The 8,868-nt window shown below is 38.4% G+C and overlaps 1 long non-coding RNA gene across 6 annotated transcripts; it reads left to right on the top strand.

Moving 5' to 3' along the window:
* LOC109223177 lies at positions 1,261–8,534 on the top strand. 6 transcript variants are annotated; one of them, XR_002067527.1, is made up of 6 exons: positions 1,261–2,122; positions 2,872–3,166; positions 3,413–3,598; positions 3,718–4,424; positions 4,539–5,937; positions 6,916–8,534. It is a non-coding gene; the product is annotated as an uncharacterized LOC109223177 (long non-coding RNA). The 6 variants fall into 6 exon arrangements; XR_002067528.1 differs by having other exon boundaries at positions 1,265–2,122; positions 3,718–4,610; positions 5,866–5,937; XR_002067525.1 differs by having other exon boundaries at positions 1,266–2,122; positions 3,718–4,610; positions 5,860–5,937.

Consider the following 8,868-nt stretch of genomic DNA (forward strand, 5'->3'; position numbering starts at 1 on the left):
TGTAAGTTTAGAATATATTGGATGTAATTAATATGTCAAGGTATAACATTATTTTTTTTAGCATTTAAGAAATTGTTGCACCTATTTTAGCTGCTATTTTCAATAATTTGTTCTTATGTATTCTCTTTTTGTCATATTATCTGTTATGTTTCTCTTTTACCCGCCCCTTAAGAAACATACTTAGGTGGGGATTGGAGTATGTTACCCTTATTTATGTCTTAAAATATAGTCTCTCTTCATGAAATATTTTTTTATTTATGTGTTATCTTCCATCGCAAGAATAATTATTATTAAGGGTAAAATGAAAAAATATAATTTATTTTATCTTGAACTTCTAAAATGACAAATAATTTGAGACAATTATTCTTAGAAAGCACGACAAATAATTTGAGATGGAGGTAGTATATTTTTATTGATTAGCGCAAGCCACACGTGCAACGCACGTACACAAAAACTAGTAAGTCAAAAATAAGCCAAAAGCCATAAGCTGGTCACCCCCAGCTTATGAATTTTTAGCTTATAAGCACTTTAAGTTTGACCAAAATTTTTACTATTTTATCCTTAAAATATTCCTTTTTAAAATAAAATTCCTTCATCGATACTCACAGTCCGAAGTATTTTTTTCAACCTACCCCTACCCCCCCCCCCAACCTCTTCAAAAAATGCAATTCTCATTGACTATTTAAGATAAGCAAATTCTCTATTTCTTTGCATATTTATATCTATGTGATTGTATATTAATCTTTGAACTGTATGTAACATATGAGGACATATCAAATTTTTGGTGTATTATTTTCTTAGTGTTGCGGTGATGAAGACAGTGTTTGTTTCTCTTCAAATATTTTGTCCTATTTTTATTTTTTACTGAGAAACTTTTGTCAATCTATTAATTATTATAACTTATGATTATATGTGTATCATAAAATAAATTATATTTATCATAAAAATTATCTTATCTAAGCACAGTTATATTTAAAATAAAACAACAAATAGAATATTTTGTATTTGAATCGATCTTGAATCTAAAATTTTAAAGAAATTATGTCCTTATAAGTGTAAACAGTTCTAAGGTTATTTAAGTCATTTTAACAGAAAAAGAGCTTATCAGCACTTTTTTATCAAATACTGCAGCTACTTATCATCAATTTCAGCACTTGTACCCAAACATTTAACTGCTTATTTATTAAATCAGTTTCAACACTTAAAAATATTTTTGGGCATTTAATGCTTATCAGCTACTCCAAATCAGCTATTCAAACGGGCTCTAAATATGCCTAACTTCTCCAACTTCTTTTTGTCCTCTTATTAGCGGCTATGATGATTATGTCTAGAGTTGGGTCGGCATTGGAGTGGCCCGTATCTTGGCGGGGCGACCCGGAATTCATCTATGTGATGCAACTGTGCTCTGCAGCCATGGCGATCCTTGTCTCCGTTGCCTTATCATTCGAGCCTCTCGAAAAACTGCTATATTACCCTCTGAATTAGATTAGCCCGGAAATGAAGAGAATGAGGCGACAGAGAGAGTATGGGATTTTTTTTTCAAGGGTGGTTGCCCCTCTCTGCTGTGTCTATGATTCTCCTTTTTTGTAACAAACCAACAGCCCTTAAAAAGGAAAGAGAGAAAGATAGATGATAACACTTCAGTTTCTGGATTTGTTTGCAGTTTGCATATTATTCAAAGGCCCAATACACACACAACTATACTACAACAACTACGGGACCTTCAGATCTTAATGAGGCAGTGATGATGATTTTTTTCTATATCTGGGGTAACTAATTCAGGCATGGAGATTATCCGACCCGTATCTTGGCGTGGCAACCGGTATGGTCTGTGATTGGGACTCTTCTCACTCACATGCAACTGGTTTTTTGCAGCCATGGCGTGGTTGCCTTCTCTTTTGCCTTTGTCATAAACACATATCTGAGCCTCAATTTGGTAAAGAAAATATCAATCTTTTAGATTTTATTGATGTGGGATATATCGAACCCACGCCCTTTTAAGTTCTAATGCTTTTTTGAGCTGTGAAATATAGCCATTGTTTTCTATCAGTAGCAGCTCAAGAATGAGGCATTAGAGTGAAATGTGGGATTTTTTTGTAACTGTGGTTGCCCTCCTTCTCCGGTAAGCCCGTGATTTTTTATTTTTTATTTTAAATTTTGCTTTTATGCCAGCTACCATGTTGGTATTTTCTCCTAATTTTTTTTTAAGATAATGGCATCCGGGCTAGCTTGGGCGCACCTCGAATATTCGACCCGAGTATGTATCAGGTAACTCTGCCCACCAAGACTTGGGCAGATAAAAGAATCACAAGTGTTTTTTTTGCCTCTGCTCGGATTTGAACCTGAGACCTCATGGTCTCTGACCACTTCATTGACCATTACGCCACAATGCATATTTTCCAAAATTATGAATTTTTGTTGAAGGATATTATGCTTCCCATGTGATAATAGCTGGATGTTGTGATGGTATACTTGGTTGTGTTAAACAGAAAGTACTGATTAATTACCAAAAAAGAAAAACTTAGCTCAGAGTCTCGTAATGCGAGGTCAATGTTGACTTAAGGTTTATTAGAATAGGCCAAAAAGGAGAGAATGAGGTACCAAAGAGACGGGATTTCTATCAAAGGTAGTTGCCTAACTCTGCATTACAAATGTTTCTCGAGGTTTCAAAGAGCATTAGCAGTTAAAGAGAAAGAAAGAAAACTAAATCAGTTTCTGGGAGTTTTGTCTGCGACTTCGTTTATGTCTGCTGATCTATTGGTTCCTTGTTTCTGCTGTGTCCTTATTCTTTGCTGTCTTGGCTTCGAGATTCTTCTTAGAAGCTATTGGGGAATGCAGCTGATGCTTAAAATAAAAATATGTGATTGGCAGGTGAAAAAGGGTTGTAATGATACTTCTAGCTCTTTCTTTTTCTTTTCTTGTGCTTAATCAGTGAGCATGAAAACTACCTAGCTGTATCTTGGCTTGGCATCTCAGTATGGCCTGCAATTGAGAATCTTCTCTCTTGCATGCGACCATTGTTAGCAGCCATGGGGTGTCTGGCTTCTCTCTGCCTGATGATAACATGGATCTGAGCCTCAATGTCAATATCAACCAGTTGTGCCTCATTCCCAAGTCAGTTGGGACCGGCTATGCGAATCCTCTGTATCCATTTTGGTATATTTAGGTACATCTCATTCAACTAGTATATAATATGTCTTTTAAGACAAAAATATATAATATGAAATAAGAAGAAATAATTGAATTATATCGTGAAAAGTAAAACAAGAAATGACCTTATAAAAAAGTATATGATACAAAATAATCAATTCTAGAAAAGGTAATACACTAAATTAGTTGCCTACTTGCCTCAATGACATTCGAGACTTTGCCCTTATATTTGTCTGATCCTCTTGTTTTTTTAAATTGGCAGGTGCTTTTGCATTATTTCTACACCATAAACAGAAACTAGATTCTCAACTCAAGAACAAGAATGAGACTGCATACGGATGGAAAGTTTTTAGGGGTGTTGCCTTCCATCTGCATGCCCGTGATATCTCTGTATTCTGCTACTGCCAGAGCAACAGCCCTTCTTTCATGCTTAGCTGGCGCTCTAATGGTTGGTTATTCGCAATCTGCTCTATTTCTCACGCTATTTGCTTCTCTTTCTTGGTCATTGTCATTTCCTTTTCACAAATCTCAATCAGTATGAGAATTATTGCTGTTGCTTATCTGTAGGTTGTGATGATAAAGCAGCTTGATTTCATTGTATTTGGGTCTGCTGGACCTGTATCTTGGCAGTGGAAACCAGGATGACTTAAGCAGAGTCTTATTTCTCTAGCAAGCATTCTTGTTTGCAGCCATGGCGGTGTCCCTTTACCTGATCTTATGACAGATCTGATCCTACGTATATACTCATATTAGTTTCACTTCATAGATAGATATCTAAAAATAGATGGAAATAACTTTTAGATATGCCCGGAGAAAGAGAAGGACAATGGTGAAAAAAGTGAAAACTACTTTCCCTTGTGATGAAAAAGGAAGGTTAGATACTTAAAGGCAGACTTACATGGGCCTTTAAAAGTTCTCTTCTTGAACTAGCTCAGAAATTGCAAGAATGAGGCAAGAGAGAGTATGAGATTTCTTTCGAGGGTGGTTGCCCCTCTTTCAATATCTGGTTTTCTGGATGACCATTTGGGAAATTTCCCCAATATACAAGTATACCACAACAACTACCTTCAGATGTTCAGTCTGTCCTCATGGCCCTTTGCGGTTTCTTCCAGTTTACTCTCATCGTCTCATTGTTAATGGGAACTGGAAAGTGTTACATTATGATGCATTCTACTACAGAAAGGGGCTGTGATGATGCTTATAAATCTTTCTATTTCTGGGCTGATCATTGAGTCTTTGAGATGACCGGACTTGTATCTTGGCATGGCAACCCGGTATGGCATGTGATTGAAAACTCCTCTCTCTCTCTCTCTCTCTCTCTCTCTCTCTCTCTCTCTCTCTCTCTCTCTCTCTCTCTCTCTCTCTCTCATGCAACCGGTGTTTTGCAGCCATGGTGTGGCAGGCTTCTCTTTTGCCTTATCATAATACACATCTGAGCCTCAATTTGCTGAAGATCATAGGTAGGCATTTGGACAATATTTGAGTTGAATTTGCGAAGTTCTCTTGAGTGCAGACTTGTGAGGTCTCTTCGGTTAAAAGCTCTTATCTAAGCGAATTCCCGTTATTAGATTAGCCTAGAAATGGTGAGAATGAGGCAACTGAGAGTATGGGATTTTTTACAAAGGGTGGTTGCCCCTCTCTGCTGTTTCAATGATACTCCACTTTTCTTTGCATTTTTTGCACCCTTAACGTATACTCAAACCCCAGTACCCAACTATACTGTAACAACTACGCGACCTTCAGATCTTCCGCCTGAGTCCTTCATGGCTTTGAAAACCCTTAAAGAGGCAGTGATGATGATTTATTTTCTATACCTGGGCTAACTGATTGGGGCATGGAAATTACCCAAACCGTATCTTGGCGTGGCAACCCGGTATGGCATGTGATTGAGTCTCCTCTCTCTCACATGCAACTGGTGTTCTGCAGCCATGGCGTGGTTGGGTTCTCTTTTGCTTTATCATAACACATATCTGAGCCTCAATTTGCTAAAGAAAATATACCATTTCCATGTATTGATGCAGGAGATATTGAACCCTCGTCCTTTTTATTAGAAGTTATAATGCTTTTCACTCGTAATGTTTTTGTCGTCCTCCAGTAAGCCCATGATTTAAATAGCAGCCTTAAATGATCCGATTTTTGCAAATCACCCAGCGAATTCCCTTTGTTAGATTACCCCAAAATAGTGAGGAAAGGCAACAGAGAGTGTGGGATTTCTTTCAAGGGTGGTTGCCCCTCTCTGCTTAGCCTATGATTCTCCATTTTTTAACAAACCAACAGCCCTTAAAAAAGAAAGAGAGAATTTCAGTTTCGGGTTCTTGCATTTGCACCCTAATGCATACTCAAAACACGAACATACAACTATACTACAATAACTACACGACCTTTAGATCTTCACTCTGTCTCCTCATGGCTTTGAGAACTCTTAGAGAGGCAGTGATGATGTTTCTCGTATCCGAGCTAACTGATTCGGGCGTGGAGATTACCCCACCTGTATCTTGGCGTGGCAACCTGGTATGGCCTGTGATTGAGACTGTTCTCACATGCAACCAGTGGTCTGCAGCCCTGAGTGGATGGGTTCTCTTTGCCTCAATGTGCTAAAGATAATATATCTTTTCCAAGATTCAATGTGGGAGATATCGAACCCATGCCCTTTTGATTACAAGTTATAATGCATTTTTCACTGCTTATGTATTCCATTTTTATGGTCAGTATCAGGCTATCAGCTCAAGAATGAGGCATTAGAGTGATTTGTGGGAATTTTGTAACGGTGGTTGACCTCCTTCTCTAGTAAGCCCATGATTTCCTTTTCTTTTTTTATTAATACCAGCTACCATGTTCATATTTATCTCCCCATAATAAAGAATGTACTAAAGGATATATGTTTCCCTGTATGAGAATCAAACAACTGTTCTCCAACTTTCTGCCGTAAATTCTTGCCAGTGAACATCTTCCTTCTATGTGACTTCCTATTTGCATCCCATATGATAATAGCTGGAAGTCATGACCGATACTAGTTTGTCTTAAACAGTATTATCAATTTTCTGAAATTTAAATATTTAATTACAAAAAAAAGAAAAAAGAACTTGCTTGAGTCTGCTAATGGCAGGTCATTGTTGACTGAAAGCCTGTTAGAACAGCCCAAAAAAAGTAGAGAATGTTACCGAATGAGGTAACAGACAGAAGGGGGGGGGGGGGGGGGGGGCTCTTCTTCCAGAGATGGTTGCCTCTCTCTGCTTTACCAATGAGTCCCAGAAAACATCAGCCTTAAAAGAGATAAAGAAGGAATTCTTCATCTTCTCTTCTTTTTTTTTTTTTTGGGGGGGGGGGGGGGGGGTTGGTTTCGTTCTGGCTTTGACTTTGTTTATGTCCCTATTGGTCCCTTGTTCATATCTTCTGGCCTCCTTCGCCATTAGGCGTTTTTTGGGTATTCAATATGAGCTTAGTCCAAAATTTCCACTATTTCTTGGAAGTATGGAAAAGAATCACCAGTTCTGAAAGAGGCAGTGATGCCTGCTTATCTGGGTCAAACCATTTGGGCATAGAGAAAATCCGACCAGTATCTTGGCTTGACAAACACCGTAATGGGCTGTGATTTGAGGCATCCCTTTCACATGCAATCGGTGTTTTTGCAGCCATGGCATGGTCTCCTTCTCTTTGCCTCATTAGGAACTCAGATCTGAGCCTCATTTCCAATTAGTCCAACTGGACAGCTCGGGATCGAACACGAGACCTTCGTTGACTGTAACCCATTTTGTCCTGTTTCAGCAGCTCAAAGAACGAGAGATCAGAGAGAAATGGAGATTTTCGCTTCTTTTGGCAAGAAAATCAACACCACCCTTTTTAAGGCAACCATTGATTAGTTTTCAATGGAAGGCCATTCTCTGAACTGGGGATTCTTCAGCTTTCTGTGTTAGACTGACGTGATAACCAGCTAGACTACCACTTCATTTCAGCTCAAAGAATGAGGCTCAGGGAGATGATTCTCAGAGTGGATGACCATCTCCGACATGCTGACGTTTGTGCATATGCATGTTTCTTTTGTATATGTGGCATTGTGCGTGCGTTTCGGTTGTCTTAATTTTGTCCTCACTGGCTGTATTGGGATGCAATGCGAACAAAGTAACACGTCCATAAAATCAAATAGGGGAAACAATGGGGCTATGATGATAATATTTGTTGAGCTAATTGAATTCGGGCATTGGAATTTTGCTGGCTGTATCTTGGCGGGGCAACTTGAATTTCTGGGGTTTGCAGCCATGGCAGGTGCAGAGAACTCAATGCCCCACATAATCTGAGCCTCCAGTTTAACAGAAGCCTTAGCATCATTTCCCCATTATCAATGAGGCCAACAGGGGAGAAAGGGACTTTTTTGAGGCCTGTGATTTCTCTATTAGCAAAATCAACAGCCCTCTTCTAGTCCTCTTATCAGCAGCAGCAACAGTAGTACTTGGACCTTGTTCTGATTTATGAGCTTAGTCCAAAGCACCCTAAATTCCTCGAAACCTATGCTACCATTTTCTCAAAGAGGCAGTGATGATATTTGCTTATCTGGCAAAAGAATTATTCCTGCATTGAGACAAGCAGATCCATATTTGGCTTGGCAAACCCTGGATGGTATGTGATTGGAGGCTTCTCTGTCACATGCAACTGGTTTTTTTGCAGCCACGGCGTGGTCTCCTCTTTTTGCCCAATTAGTAACCCAACTCTGAGCCTCAAAATTTCAGTTTGTCCTTCTGGACGTTGTTAGATGAAAACCCTTTTTCATTTTCTTGTCATATCCAGCTCAGAAATGAGGCATCATTGAGAAATGGGAATTATTTATTTGTTCATTCATTCGTTTAGTTATGCTGGTAAGGCCAAGATTTCTTGCTGGAAGAGATTAACAGTGGTTTGCTCTTTTCTGCAACTCCAGCTTCGGAAGATGCACGTTGTTGATTTGTTGCTGCTACTGCTACTGATTCTCTTGTCTTGGTGCGACGTGGCTGCATTAACACCTTAACAGCGAGAATCATACTAGAAATAAAGAAAAAGGTGAAAAATTGAGGCAGCGCTTTTGGTAAATAGCATTATTAATTTGCATTGAGATGATACAAGACTCAGTATCTTGGCGGGCAATCTGGAGAAGGTTGCAGCCAATAATAGAGAAATCTGAGCCTTGGTATTAAGCATTACTAGTAGTTTCTATCTATTTATTCGTTATTGTTTCCCTTTTTTCAAGATTGCTAAGAGAGTTGCAATTTTCTTTTGACATATTTTCCGTGTCTTTGTAAGTATTGCTCGTTTTTTGTAAACAAAAATTCTGTTCTAAAAGAGGCAAGAGATGTGGAAATACAGCGATTATAAATCACTCTCCAGCCAATGGATACCAGATTTTTGTTGTTTCATGCCCGTATTTTTCAATTTCATAGTATTAGAGATTATTTTATACAAAAAACTATGGAGATAATCCCACACAAATGCTTGATTTTCGCTGCAGAAACATATCTGACGTACAAATTTTATAAGCCTAACCTACTTGTGTGGAATGTCATTATGTTCTATTGTATGGTTTTTGCATAGATCCATTTTTATTGCTATTTTGGTCTTTTGCTAGTGAACAATGGTACTCTATTAACAATGTTTATATGCTTTTGTGGTTGTTGCTGTCTCTTGGAATGTTGTTTCTGCTGGAATGTTTAGCCATTTTCTGTTTGGAAAGGAATAAAAACAAAGGGAAAG

Source organism: Nicotiana attenuata, chromosome 3 (assembly GCF_001879085.1).
Source record: "Nicotiana attenuata strain UT chromosome 3, NIATTr2, whole genome shotgun sequence".
Lineage (NCBI taxonomy): Eukaryota > Viridiplantae > Streptophyta > Magnoliopsida > Solanales > Solanaceae > Nicotiana > Nicotiana attenuata.